The sequence below is a fragment of the Dendrobates tinctorius genome, unplaced genomic scaffold (assembly GCF_039654945.1).
Source record: "Dendrobates tinctorius isolate UK_male_01 unplaced genomic scaffold, ASM3965494v1 ptg000011l, whole genome shotgun sequence".
Lineage (NCBI taxonomy): Eukaryota > Metazoa > Chordata > Amphibia > Anura > Dendrobatidae > Dendrobates > Dendrobates tinctorius.
Window position 1 is genome coordinate 6900602 of NW_027361679.1, and position 15064 is coordinate 6915665.

Sequence of the window (15064 nt, forward strand, 5' to 3'; positions counted from 1 at the left end):
TTTTCTGGATGAATATCGGAAAATATTTTTATACTTGTGTGAATTTAGCCCTACTGAAAGCCGTAGTGCAGCATACTGTGCTCTTTTTTGTTGTAAAATGATGGGCACTTTACATTTAAGGGGTCTCTCAGATGCCCACTGTGTCCTTCACATGAAAGATCCGTGTTCCGCACAAATTCTGTATTTCTGTTTCCACAACAGAAACACAAAAATAATATTCCCACGGACTCAGTCAGATGTCAGTAATTTTCTCATATGAGATGAGCAGTTCAAGTTTCATCAGTGTTTTTGATCAGAGTTTGACCAGAGTCAGGGCTGGCATTAGCGGCAGGCAGACCAGTCAGCTGCCTAGGGCTCCCACTCCCCCAGGGGCTCCCAGCCAGTTGCCTGCCGCCAGCACTGACGCATTCAACTATACCGGCATCATAGACGCCGGTACAGTTCAAAGCAATGATGGAGAGAGCGTCATGTGACGGGAGCAGCGCAGGGCACGAGGAGAGGTGAGGATTGTGTTTTTCTTTTAAATATATCAGTGAGTGAGTACTGGTCTATGGGGCCATTCTGGGGGGGAGGCTGCATTATATTCTATGGGGAGGGGGGCTGTATTAAATTTATTATATTCTATGAGGGGTGATTGCATCATACTCTATGAGGGGGCTACATTATACTATATGAGGGGCTACATTGTATTCTGTGGTTGGCTGCATTATATTGTATGGGGGGCTTCATTATACTCTGTGAGGAGGCTACATTATATTCTATGCGGGGCTGCATTAAACTATATGAGGAGGTCTACATTGTATTCTATGGAGGGGCTACATTATATTCTATGGGGGCTGCATTATATTCTATGGGGGGCTACATTATATTGGATGGTGGGGCTACATTATACTCAGGGGCTACATTATATTCTGTGGGGTGGCTGCATTATACTATATGTGGGCTGCATTATACTGTATTGAGGACTATGGGGAATACATTATACTATATGAAGAACTATGGGGTGCATTATACTATGGGAAGTGAATTGTACTACATAGTAACATAGTAACAAAATAGACACAGTAGAGAGGAAATAGAGTGAATAATGAATAAAAAACATGCACCAATATAGTAAAATAATTATATTCAAATCAAGTAGTGCATATATACAATTTATAAAAGGACCAATCTTCCTGATGTGTCATAAAGATTGAATGGAACCCATTCAATTATCAGTATAAACAAACCACTATGTATGGACAATTCTGTTATAGAAACGGGAAGACTAAATATATATAAAAACAGCCTTTAATAAATCGGTTTAGGCAAACGTAAACAATGTGCAAGAAAAAAGTGCCTATGGCATACCAAAGTTAATACAGAATCACAACATACATAAATAAAGATAATTCCTGAGATCTGTCAAAAGACGATATTTACCATTGTGCAGCGATGTCATATATAGATATAATTCATATCATCATTGCACAAAATATAAATTAAAATGAATATACATAAATCATGAAAGTAATTTTGTAAATATTGTAAATTATGCTACTAAAATATATATCATAAAAAGTGATACCACCATGTGACCATTCAGTGATATGTGAACCAATACAGCCATGTGTTACATACCAGCAATATAAAGACAGCCTCTTGCGGTAATGCCAGGCACTCCCCGACGCGCGTTTCGGAACCAGCGTCCTTCGTCACTGAATGGTCACATGCTGGCCTCTATAGCTATAGGGTTATACTGTATGTGACATGGTTATTATAGCACATTATGGATATAGATTTACACATGTATTATCATTTATAATCCAATGGTGGTGGAATGACTTTTTATGATATATATTTTAGTAGCATAATTTCCAATATTTACAAAATTACTTTCATGATTTATGTATATTCATTTTAATTTATATTTTGTGCAATGATGATATGAATTATATCTATATATGACATTGCTGCACAATGGTAAATATCGTCTTAAAGTATTATACTATATGGAGGACTATGGGGAGTGTATAATGCTCTATGGTGCACTATAAGGCATGTATTATACTATATGGAAGACTGAGCAGAGTATTTTAATATATAGAGGAATATGAGGAGTGTATTAATACTATATGAAGGACTGAGGAGAGTATTTAATATATGGAGGACTATGAGGAGTGTATTAATACTATATGGAGGATTGAGGATTGTATTTTAATATATGGAGGGCTACAGTTGTGGCCAAAAGTATTGACACCCCTGCAATTCTGTCAGATAATACTCAGTTTCTTCCTGAAAATGAATGCAAACACAAATTCTTTGGTATTATTATCTTCATTTAATTTGTCTTAAATGAAAAAACACAAAAAGAATTGTCCTAAAGCCAAATGGGATATAATTCCACACCAAACATAAAAAAGAGGGTGGACAAAAGTATTGGCACTGTTCGAAAAATCATGTGATGCTTCTCTAATTTGTGTAATTAACAGCACCTGTAACTTACCTGTGGCACCTAACAGGTGTTGGCAATAACTAAATCACACTTGCAACCAGTAGACATGGATTAAAGTTGACTCAACGTCTGTCCTGTGTCCTTGTGTGTACCACATTGAGCATGGAGATAAGAAAGAAGACCAAAGAACTGTCTGAGGACTTGAGAAACCAAATTGTGATGAAGCAATCAATCAATCAATCAATCAAATTTATTATCGCCAAGTACATATTACATATATACAAGGAATTCTTTGTGGCAAAGAGGCAACATAATATATAACAACAGATACAACAAGTAATATCTAACAAGACAGATACAGTATATAGTCTACACATGACGATTTAATTGTTGAACAGAGAGTGGATAGAAGCTGTTCATATGGCGGTTGGTGCTGCATTTGGGGACTCTGAAGCGACGTCCTGAAGGGAGTAGTTGGAATGAGGAGTGTCCCGGGTGAGAGGGATCGGATGAAATTTTCAATGCGTGGGATCGAATACTCTTATCATAAAGATCCTGGATTTTAGGCAGGGGGGAACCTATAATTCTCTCTGCTGTTCTGAAAGTCCTTTGTAAGCGGAGTTTGTCATGCGCAGTGGCTCCCCCATACCAGACTATCAGAGAGGAACAAATCACAGATCTGATGACAGCATTAAAGAATAAGATCAGCAGATTCTTAGACAAACCATATCTTTTCAGCTGACGCAGGAAGAACATCCTCTGTTGTGCTTTTCTTATAACAGCATCCACGTTTTTCCCCCATTTAAGATCATGAGAGATGATAACACCAAGGAATTTGGTCTCTGTGACCCTAAGAGCCACTTCGTCATGGATGTAGATTGGAAGTATCTCATGTTGATCTTTCCTAAAATCCACAACCATCTCAGCAGTTTTTTTAGTGTTGAGTACAAGATTATTGGCTTTACACCAGTCACATATTCTTTTCACCTCACTCCGATACAAGTCTTCAGCATTTCCCCTGATGAGACCAATCAGTGTCATATCATCGGCAAATTTCAAGATTTTTACTGAGTCTGCTGAAGAGATGCAATCATTCATATAGAGAGAAAACAGTAACGGGGACAAAACACACCCCTGAGGTGCCCCGATGTTTGTGACCAAGGTGTCCGAAGTGAATGGTCCAACTTTTACACTCTGTATCCTGGCTGTCAGGAAGTTATAAATCCACAAGCATAAGTTGAGAGGGACTCCAAGAGCTACCATTTTCTTATGAAGTAAATTCGGATCAATGGTATTGAACGCTGAGCTAAAGTCCATGAAAAGAATCCGGACATATGAGTGCAGTTCATCTGTATGATCCAAAATGTACTTCAGTGCCAGATTGACAGTGTCGCTTGCCGAACGATTCTCCTTATAGGCAAACTGAAGCGGGTCCCATAGCTTCTGCATGAATTTTATCAGGTGGGACATCATAATTCTTTCGAAGACTTTCATAGCTACAGATGTGAGTGCTACTGGTCTATAGTCGTTCAACTCAGAGGATCCCACTTTCTTGGGGACAGGGATAATTGTGGAATTTTTCCAACACTGAGGTACAACGCACTCTTTCAGTGACACATTGTATATACTGTATTTGTCAGTATAGGGGCAAGCTGGGTAGCACATACTTTCAGACACATTGGAGATACACCATCAGGGCCAGGTGCCTTTTTGACCTTAAGTCCCTTCAGGATGCGTATGACCTCTGCCTCGGAGATCACTACTTGGGTGTTGCACAATGAATGATCTTTATATGAACAGACTGAGGAGCTTAGAGATGAATAGCCACTGTGTGTAGAGCTAGCCTCAAATCTGCAGTAGAATTCATTTAACTCTGCTGCCAGACTTCTGCTGGGGTTCACTATAGTGGGGTGTCTTTTATAATTGGTGACCTCTCTTAATCCTCTCCATGCAGATCTAGTATCTTTTGATGAGAACCTTTCCTCCAGAATCTTTGCATACTCGTGTTTGGCTAACTTGATCTCTTTAGATAACGAGTTCCTAAGTTTCTTGAATTCAGTAATATCGCCTGCTTTATAAGCCTCCTCTTTTCTCTTACGGATCAACCTGACTTTATTTGTAAACCACAGCTTGTTGTTTCCCCGAAAGTGGACAGATTTGGATGGAATAAACGTGTCTTCACAAAAACGGATATATGAGGACACTGCATCAACCCATTCATCCAGACCCGAGCATGTTTCCTGGAATACCTCCCAGTCCGTGCATTCAAAGCATGCTTGCAGTTGCAATTTTGCCTCCTCAGACCATGTCTTCTTTGTATAAACTGTAGGTTTGGATGTTTTCAACCTTTGCCTGTAGGCTGGAATTAAATGAATTAGACAATGATCTGAAAAGCCCACTGCTGCTCTCCTCACTGCCCTGTAGGCTCCTTTTATGACTGTACAGCAGTGATCAAGCGTATTCTCTCTCGTGAAGCAGTTTATATGTTGAGTAAATTTGGGGAGATCCAGGTTGAGATTTCCTTTGTTAAAGTCACCCATTACGATCACAAATGCTTCTGGAGATCCTTTCTCCCATTCTGATATTTTGCAAGCTAATTCACCAATAGCAGCTTTAACAGATGCTTGAGGGGGAATATATACTGCATCCAGAACCATAGATGAAAACTCTCTTGGAGAGTAAAATGGTCTACAATTGAGTGCAAGGTACTCTAGATCTGGAGAGCAACCTTTTCCCAGTATGTTAACATCACAGCACCAGCTAGTGTTGATGTAGAGACATACCCCACCCCCCCTTTCTTTACCTGAAGCTACACAATCACGGTCAGCTCTGTAGATAACAAAACCAGGTAGATCCAGACTACAATCAGGGATGGTTTCATTCAACCAGGTCTCAGTAAAACAAAGAGCAGCTGAATTGGCCATATCAGATCTCATGTTACAAAGTAAGCTCAGATCCTCCATTTTGTTAGATAAGGAACGGACATTAGCCAAGTGGAGTGAAGGAAGAGCTGTTCTGAACCCTCTCCTCCGAAGGCGTGCCAGGATGCCTCCTCTCCTACCTCTCTTGCAGTACACCTCCACAGGTTTCACAGAAGTAATGGATTTTATGTACTCAATTGTTGAATTAGCAATCATGCTCCAAGAAGGGGAGTCCATGAGAAATTGTGGATGATTCCAGAATAATAAATCGTCCCTTGAAATCATAAGAGTAGGTTTACAGAGTGCAGTGGCCATGATTACACTCAGCTTGTAGCTATAAAGACTGAAGAGTCACAGCTTAGCAGAGTTAAATGTACAACTTTCCATAAAGGGTGCTCCCAGCACTGCTGGGGGGGAGGGCATGGGTGCAACAAGACAGGGACATCAGGGGACACACCAACAGTCAGTCCAAACCTGCCCAGATGAGCAATCTCAAGGCTACAAGTCCATCTCCAAAGACCAGAATGTTCCTGTGTCTACCGTGCGCAGTGTCATCAAGAAGTTTAAAGCCCATGGCACTGTGGCTAACCTCCCTAGATGTGGACGGAAAACGCAAAATTGTGCGGATGTTGGATAAAGAACCTCGACTAACATCCAAACAAGTTCAAGCTGCCCTGCAGTCCGAGGATACAACAGTGTCAACCTATACTATCCGTCGGCGTCTGAATGAAAAGGGACTGTATGGTAGGAGACCCAGGAAGACCCCACTTCTTACCCCGAGACATAAAAAAGCCAGGCTGGAGTTTGCCAAAACTTACCTGAAAAAGCCTAAAACGTTTTGCAAGAATGTTCTCTCGTCAGATGAGACAAAAGTAGAGCTTTTTGGGCAAAGGCATCAACATAGAGTTTACAGGAGAAAAAAAGAGGCATTCAAAGAAAAGAACACGGTCCCTACCGTCAAACATGGTGGAGGTTCCCTGATGTTTTGGGGTTGCTTTGCTGCCTCTGGCACTGGACTGCTTGACCGTGTGCATGCAATTATGAAGTCTGAAGACTACCAACAAATTTTGCAGCATAATGTAGGGACCAGTGTGAGAAAGCTGGGTCCCCTCAGAGGTCATGGGTCTTCCAGCAGGACAATGACGCAAAACACACTTCAAAAAGCACTAGAAAATGGTTTGAGAGAAAGCACTGAAGACTTCTAAGGTGGCCAGCAATGAGTCCAGACCTGAATCCCATAGAACACCTGTGGAGAGATCTAAAAATGGCAGTTTGGAGAAGGCACCCTTCAAATATCAGGGACCTGGAGCAGTTTGCCAAAGAAGAATGGTCTAAAATTCCAGCAGAGCATTGTAAGAAACTCATTGATGGTTACCGGAAGCGGTTGGTCGAAGTTATTTTGGCTAAAGGTTGTGCAACCAAGTATTAGGCTGAGGGTGCCAATACTTTTGTCTGGCCCATTTTTGGGAGTTTTGTGTGAAATGATCAATGTTTTGCTTTTTGCTTCATTCTCTTTTGTGTTTTTTTATTTAAGACAAATTAAATGAAGATAATAATACCAATGAATTTGTGTTTGCAATCATTTTCAGGAAGAAACTGAGTATTATCTGACAGAATTGCAGGGGTGTCAATACTTTTGGCCACAACTGTATAGGGAGTGTATTATACTGTATGGAGGACTATGGGGAGTGTATTATACTATATGGAGGACTATGGGGGGTGTAGTATACTATATGGAGGACTATGGGGCGCATTATATTATATGGAGGACTACAGGGTGTGCATTTTACAATATGGAGGACTGTGGTGCACATTATACTATGTGGAGGACTATGGGGTGTATTATACTAAACAAGCAAAATGCTGCATATTCATCAAGTGATTAGATTGTTTATGCCGCAACAGAAATCATTGTTCTCAGCAGCACATCTCCGTTGTAAACTGTAGATGTGCTGCTGATAACATACTGTATGGGGACAGATTGATCTAATAGTGATTGTTCTGTTCCCATCATTCTTCCTCAGTTGGTGTAAAGAGGTCGGGAAACAAGTGTTGAATGACTTCAATATTGTCGATCACACTCATTTAGCGTCCTGAGCTCAGCGCATGTAGATGCAACAGAAATGCTTCTGTGTGATATGCAATATGGTAGCATTGGGGCCCCATTTTAAACTTGTGCCTAGAGCCTCACTTTGCCTAAAACCGGCCCTGACCAGAGTGTCAGAGTTTCATAAAGTTTTCTTGGATGGAAAAAAAAAATTCTCCAAGCAGTCCATGAAAAGCTAACACCAACCACATGGATGGCATGTGAGTTCTCTCCGATTTTTTTCCAGTGACCCATAGACTTGCATTGGCAAGTTTGATCGGACACTCAGATGAATACTGGACAAGTCTCCCTGCTTTTGGGCGAACCAACTGTTCAAGGAAAAATTTGGATATGTGAACTACCCCATAGACCAGTGTTCCCCAACTCCAGTCCTCAAGAGCCACCAACAGGTCATGTTTTCAGGATTTCCCTTAAAATTGCACAGGTGAGATCTGCTCACCTGCACAGGCAATAATTCCACCACCTGGGCGATACTAAGGAAATCCTTAAAACCTGACCTGTTGATGGCTCCTAGACTATCGCTGGTATGAGCTCTATCTGAAAAAAAAACTTTTACGAAGGGCTTATTCTGTATACTATGCTGCATGGTTAGGAGCTGCACATTTTTGGCATTCTATGATTATGAATACCCTATCCGTGCACTCCGACCTTACGACCTTATTCACTTGACTGCATAGAGGTCATATTTTATGACCCTTTTTATAGTAGGTCTCCTTACCCAAATTAACAGTGTCTCATAAGTATTTTTAGGTCAGGGGATCCAAGGTCAGTCAGAGATCTCAGACTAAAACAGGAACCTTAGAATCAAGGTTTAATTTGGACATGTGAATAAGGTCGAATTCAAAAAATTTGTTGAGTACGGACAGAGATGCAAATACTGGCCACAGGTCTCCTGACCCGAATTTGACAACTTTATTTATGCCTACAATGCTGTTAAGTTTTGGGCAGAAGACCTGCATTGTATTCATTGCTCAATCCACAACCAGTCTACAATATAAATAATATATATAAGTGCAACAGGGGTGTGATGCCACAGCGTGTGTAATTCATGAGGAGCTGTTGCATTCCATGCATCGGTAAGATTTCTGGCATAGCGCATACTCCAGATTCATGAAGAAGCTTACAGCTCGTCCCGAATCAGGAGCGTCTGACACCACTATACCCCCTCATTAAGAAGGCGAGAAAATCATAGGTCTTGATGCTTGTTCACACATCAGTATTTTTGATCAGTAATTTGGCAGTATTTGTATGCCAGATCCAGGAGTGTCTCCAAAGCTCAGAACAGTTGTCTATGTTTCAATGATAGTTTTTCCCTACAAGTTCCACTCCTGATTCTGGCATATAAACACTGATGCAATATACTGACCAAATACTGACTGTGTGAATGAGGCCTTACAGCAAGGACAGACCTGTAACCATTGCAGACAGTCAGTAACTGACATGTTATTCATTGCTGCAGCCAGTGATTGACATCACCTGTTACAAGTTTGTACCCAACAGAAGACAAAGCCTGGAGACCGGTTGGTCAACAGGATAGTGATATGGTGGAGTGGTGGCGGATCGTAGATTATTTTTGGTAGGCTTTTTCCAGGACTACATAGCAGTAAGAGCATGACAGACGGATGTGTGAGATATTGAGTCCTGTCTAACAACGCCTTTTGTAAAGGTTTTTCTTGACCATGTAGGACCTTATTTGATATTTTTCAAGAAGGATGTAAATATTAAAGTAATAGAATTATACAAAAACAAAATATTGACTTAGTAATACTTTATTAAGCCAACAGTCCACAAATAGGCCATTTCTTTCCATGAAAAAATGAGTACTCCTACATTTATCACTACCTAAGACCTTCGCGTTAAGTACCCACGGTGAGTTTTTGGCCAGTTTTAACACTGTGTATTTAAGCTGCACAAAAACCGCAGCGCCTTAAGGTTCCATAAGAGTAGACATTATTTATAGAAATTTCATGTCCGCTCTGCTTCTTTTTCTGCAGCGTAAACTGACCTGCGGTGAATGATTAATATCCACAACTCGTCTATTGCTTTTGCGGGTACAATGAGTTTTATGTGCAGATTTTTCCCATAGGATTGTATTAGATGCTGAAAATCTGCAGGTATAAAATGCAAATGTGGGAACATACTATAAAAAGCCTCAATCAGTCATCTGTTTTTTACTTCTGTGTTGTATCCATAGTTTTCACAGATGAAACATCGTACACATTATAAGCTATGGTCCCATTCACATGTCTGTGTTTTTTTGCCGACTGTGGATCGAAATCACCCATTGAAGTCTATCCGTGTGCTGTTCGTGATTAACATTAATGAATCTAGGCTAGCTTCACACTAACATTCGTCAGGGCTGCGGATGGCAGCCTACTTCCTCCTTTCTTTCTCTGTTAAGCACCGCCCACTGCCGCACCTCTTCCTTCAGCTCCGCCTACGTCTGCATGCGTCCTGCGTACCCTATCTTTAACATTGGGTACGCAGGCCATGCGAATGTATGCTGACACATCCGCATGCGTCGTTTTGACGTGCCCCCCGACCACAACAAAATGCAACTTGTGTTCGGCGCAGCGTCAAAACGACGCATGCAGATGCGTCAGCATACATTCGCATGGCCTGCGTACCCAATGTTAAAGATAGGGTACGCAGGACGCATGCAGACATAGGTGGAGCTAAAGGAAGAGGTGCAGCAATGGGCAGGGCTTAACGGAGAAAGAAAGGAGGAAGTAGCCTGCCATCTGCAGCACTACACAACATAACAAGCCTGATGAAGAGACCTGAGTAGTCTCGAAAGCTTGCAATGTATTACCATCTTTTCAGTTAGCCATTAAAAGGTATCAACTACTGAGGACTCTCAATCCTGAATATTTTTCTAAAGAAGTACAAGGAGTCATGTTTTTTGTTTTTTTTTGCCATAGGTATTCCAAAATGCTCGCAAACTTTAACAAACTTATCCATCAAAGCAAAACAAACGTCAGAATCTCTGGGACCAATAAACAAGAAATCAAGATAATGCACTTATCCGCCGCCTTTTGATTTGGACTCCACTACCCATTGAAGAAAAGTTGAAAACGTCTCAAAATAATAAAAAGATAATGAAAAAACCCCATAGGGAGACATTTATCAAAAAAAAAAAAATTATCTTTAAAACAAAAACCAAGGGAATTGAAAACTCTCGGATCAACTGGTAACAACCTGAACGCAGCTTTTATGTCATATTTTGCTAGCAATGACTTGTGACCAAAACTTTGCAGAAACTCCACTGCAACATCAAACGAAGTGTGCTTCACTGAACAAATTTCCGTATCCACTTCATCGTTTAGAGAACTTCCTATGGGATACGATAAGTGATGAATCAATCTAAATGAACCCACCTCTTTTTTAGGAACTAAACCCAAGGGAGAGACCCTGAAATTATCAAACGGAGGAGAGTCAAATGGGCCCTCTACTCTGCTTCCATCTCTTTTAATATTTTTTCCTCGACTATCATTGGATAATCTAACGCTGATCGCAAATTGCTCCATTGTTTACAACCAGTACCTGAAAATGTTGGAGCAAAAAATCTGTTACAGAAACCATTTTTTAGCATGTAACTACTCCCCTTGTCTGGGTACATTTCTAACCATGGGACCATATTTTGTAACTTCACTGGAGTCAGCGCTCTTTGAAAGTGCATCTTTATTGGGTCCTTGTTGACCATTTTGTGACTGACGTTTGAAGCATCTAAACATTGCATGTGTACCCCCGCAAAACGAGCACTCATGGCGAAAACGACAGTTTGCAGCCCACTTACAGCTTGATTCGTTGAATGCAAAACACACCCCTTTTTTACTAGGTGTAGACATATTCTGCTTATATGATGGGAACTTCTGGGGCAACATCAAAATTAGCCATAATCCCAGGTCTTTTTTACCCCATGATAGGTTAGGGTGCATGGCTAATTTTTGACGAAATGCTTCGTCATATTGTAACCATGACATGCCCCCAAAGTTCCGATATGCATCCAAAATTGAATCTAAATGCTGAAACAGCCCCGAACATAACGAAGGGTGTTTTTCACCCAGTACAGCAGCATAGATAGCAAATGCATGAAGCCAATTATTAAATGACCTCTGAATAGGAGAGCAGGGCAGGCCAGACAGGTTCTGGTAGTGGGAGACTCAATTATTAGGGGAACAGATAGGGCAATCTGTCACAAAGACAGGGATCGTCGAACGGTGTGCTGCCTACCTGGCGCTCGAGTCCGACACATCGCTGATCGGGTTGACAGATTACTGGGAGGGGCTGGAGAGGATCCAGCGGTCATGGTGCACATTGGCACAAATGACAAAGTTAGAGGTAGGTGGAAGGTCCTTAAAGATGATTTCAGGGAATTAGGCTGTAAGCTTAAAGCAAGGACCTCCAAGGTGGTATTTTCGGAATTACTTCCTGTACCACGTGCCACGCCAGAGAGGCAACGGGAGATTAGGGAGGTTAATAAGTGGCTCAGGAATTGGTGTAGGAAGGCGGGGTTTGGGTTCCTGCAGAACTGGGCTGACTTCTCAGTTGGCTACAGGTTCTACGATAGGGACGGGCTGCACCTCAATGGGGAGGGTGCCGCTGTGCTGGGGGAGAAAATGGCTAGAAGGTTGGAGGAGTGTTTAAACTAGGGACGGGGGGAGGGTATTCCTTTTATAGGAGGGGAAGGCAGTGCAGATAGAGACCTGGGCACAAATAATGACATTGGGGGTGGAGGTGGCATGGGGGGTGGGGTTAGAACAGTTAATAATTTAAGAAAGAATAGAGGTACAGAGAGATACATAAAGTGCATGTATACTAATGCCAGAAGTCTCGCCAACAAAATGGAGGAATTGGAGTTAATGTTGTTGGAACATAATTATGACATGGTGGGGATATCTGAGACATGGCTGGATGAGAGCCATGACTGGGCTGTTAATTTACAGGGCTATAGTCTGTTCAGAAATGACCGAACAAATAAGCGAGGGGGAGCCGTGTGTTTATATGTAAAATCATCCTTAAAACCCATCCTTCGTGATAATATATATGAATCTAATGAAAATATAGAGTCTCTGTGGGTAGAGATAAGGGGAGGGGGGAAAAATAATAAATTACTGATAGGGGTTTGTTATAAATCTCCAAAAATAATGGAAGCTACAGAGAATATCCTCATAAAGCAAATAGATGAAGCAGCGACTCAAGGAGAAGTCATTATTATGGGGGACTTCAACTACCCTGAAATACATTGGGGAACCGAAACCTGCAGTTCCAGCAAGGGTAATAGGTTTCTGACAACGATGAGAGACAATTACCTTTCACAACTGGTTCAGGACCCAACAAGAGGGGGGGCACTGCTAGACCTAATATTAACCAACAGGCCAGACCGCATATCAAATGTAAGGGTTGAGGGTCACTTGGGTAATAGTGATCACAAATTAATAAGTTTTCATGTATCCTTTAATAAGATGTGTAGTAGAGGGGTTACAAGGACACTAAACTTCAGGAAGGCAAATTTCCAACGGATGAGAGATGATCTTGGTGCAATTAACTGGGACGATATCCTGAGACGTAAAAATACACAAAGAAAATGGGAGACGTTTATTAGCATCCTGAATAGGACCTGTGCACAATATATACCGTATGGGAATAAACATGCGAGAAATAGGAGGAAACCACTATGGCTAAATAGAGCTGTAAGGGGCGCAATAAGAGATAAAAATAAAGCATTTAGAGAATTAAAGCAAGTAGGTAGTGATGAGGCATTAAATAAATACAGAAGATTAAATAAATTCTGTAAAAAGCAAATCAAGACAGCAAAGATTGAGACAGAGAGACTCATTGCCAGAGAAAGTAAAAATAATCCCAAAATATTCTTTAACTACATAAATAGTAAGAAGCTAAAAAATGATAGTGTTGGTCCCCTTAAAAATAGTCTGGGTGAAATGGTTGATGAGGATGAGGAAAAAGCCAATATGCTAAATGACTTTTTTTCAACAGTATTTACACAAGAAAATCCCATGACTGATAACATGATCAGGGATAAAAATTCTCCATTAAATGTCACCTGCTTAACCCAGCAGGAAGTACGGCGGCGTCTACAAATCACTAAAATTGACAAATCCTCGGGCCCGGATGGGATACACCCCCGAGTACTGCAGGAATTAAGCACAGTCATAGATAGACCACTATTTTTAATCTTTAAAGATTCCATAATAACAGGGTCTGTACCACAGGACTGGCGTATAGCAAATGTGGTGCCAATATTCAAAAAGGGGACAAAAACAACTTGGAAATTATAGGCCAGTAAGTTTAACCTCAACTGTGGGTAAAATCCTGGAGGGTTTTCTAAGAGATACTATACTGGAGTATCTGGAGAAGAATAACCTTATGACCCAATATCAACATGGGTTTACAAGAGACCGTTCCTGTCAGACTAATCCGATAAGCTTTTATGAAGAGGTAAGTTCCGGACTGGACCAAGGGAATGCAGTGGACGTGGTGTACATGGACTTTTCAAAAGCTTTTGATACGGTGCCACACAAAAGGTTGATACATAAAATGAGAACAATGGGGATAAGGGAAAATATGTGTAGGTGGGTTAAGAGCTGGCTCAGGGATAGGAAACAAAGGGTGGTTATTAATGGAGCACACTCGGACTGGGTCACGGTTAGCAGTGGGGTACCACAGGGGTCAGTTTTGGGCCCGCTTCTTTTTAACATATTTATTAATGACCTTGTAGGGGGCATAGAGAGTAGAATTTCAATATTTGCAGATGACACTAAACTCTGCAGGGTAATTAATACAGAGGAGGACAATTTTATATTACAGGAGGATTTATGTAAACTAGAAGCTTGGGCTGATAAATGGCAAATGAGCTTTAATGGGGATAAATGTAAGGTCATGCACTTGGGTAGAACGAACAAGTTGTATAATTATGTGCTTAATTGTAAAACACTGGGCAAAACAGTCACTGAAAAAGACCTGGGTGTATGGGTGGACGACAAACTCACATTTAGTGGCCAGAGTCAAGCAGCTGCTGCAAAGGCAAATAAAATAATGGGATGCATTAAAAGAGGCATAGATGCTCATGAGAAGAACATAATTTTACCTCTATATAAGTCACTAGTGCGACCACACTTAGAATACTGTGTACAGTTCTGGTCTTCGGTGTATAAGAAAGACATAGCTGAACTGGAGCGGGTGCAGAGAAGAGCGACCAAGGTTATTAGGGAACTAGGGGGTCTGCAATTCCAAGACAGGTTATTACACTTGGGGTTATTTAGTTTGGAGAATCGAAGGCTTAGGGGTGATCTTATTACAATGTATAAATATATGTGGGGACAATACAAAGACCTTTCTAATGATCTTTTTACTCTTAGACCTGTGACGGGGACAAGGGGGCATCCTCTACATCTGGAGGAAAGAAGGTTTAAGCATACTCACAGACGCGGATTCTTTACTGTAAGAGCAGTGAGACTATGGAACTCTCTGCCATATGATGTTGTAATGAGTGATTCACTACTAAAATTTAAGAAGGGACTGGATGCCTTTCTTGAAAAGTATAATATTACAGGGTATATACACTAGTCTCCTTAATATTGC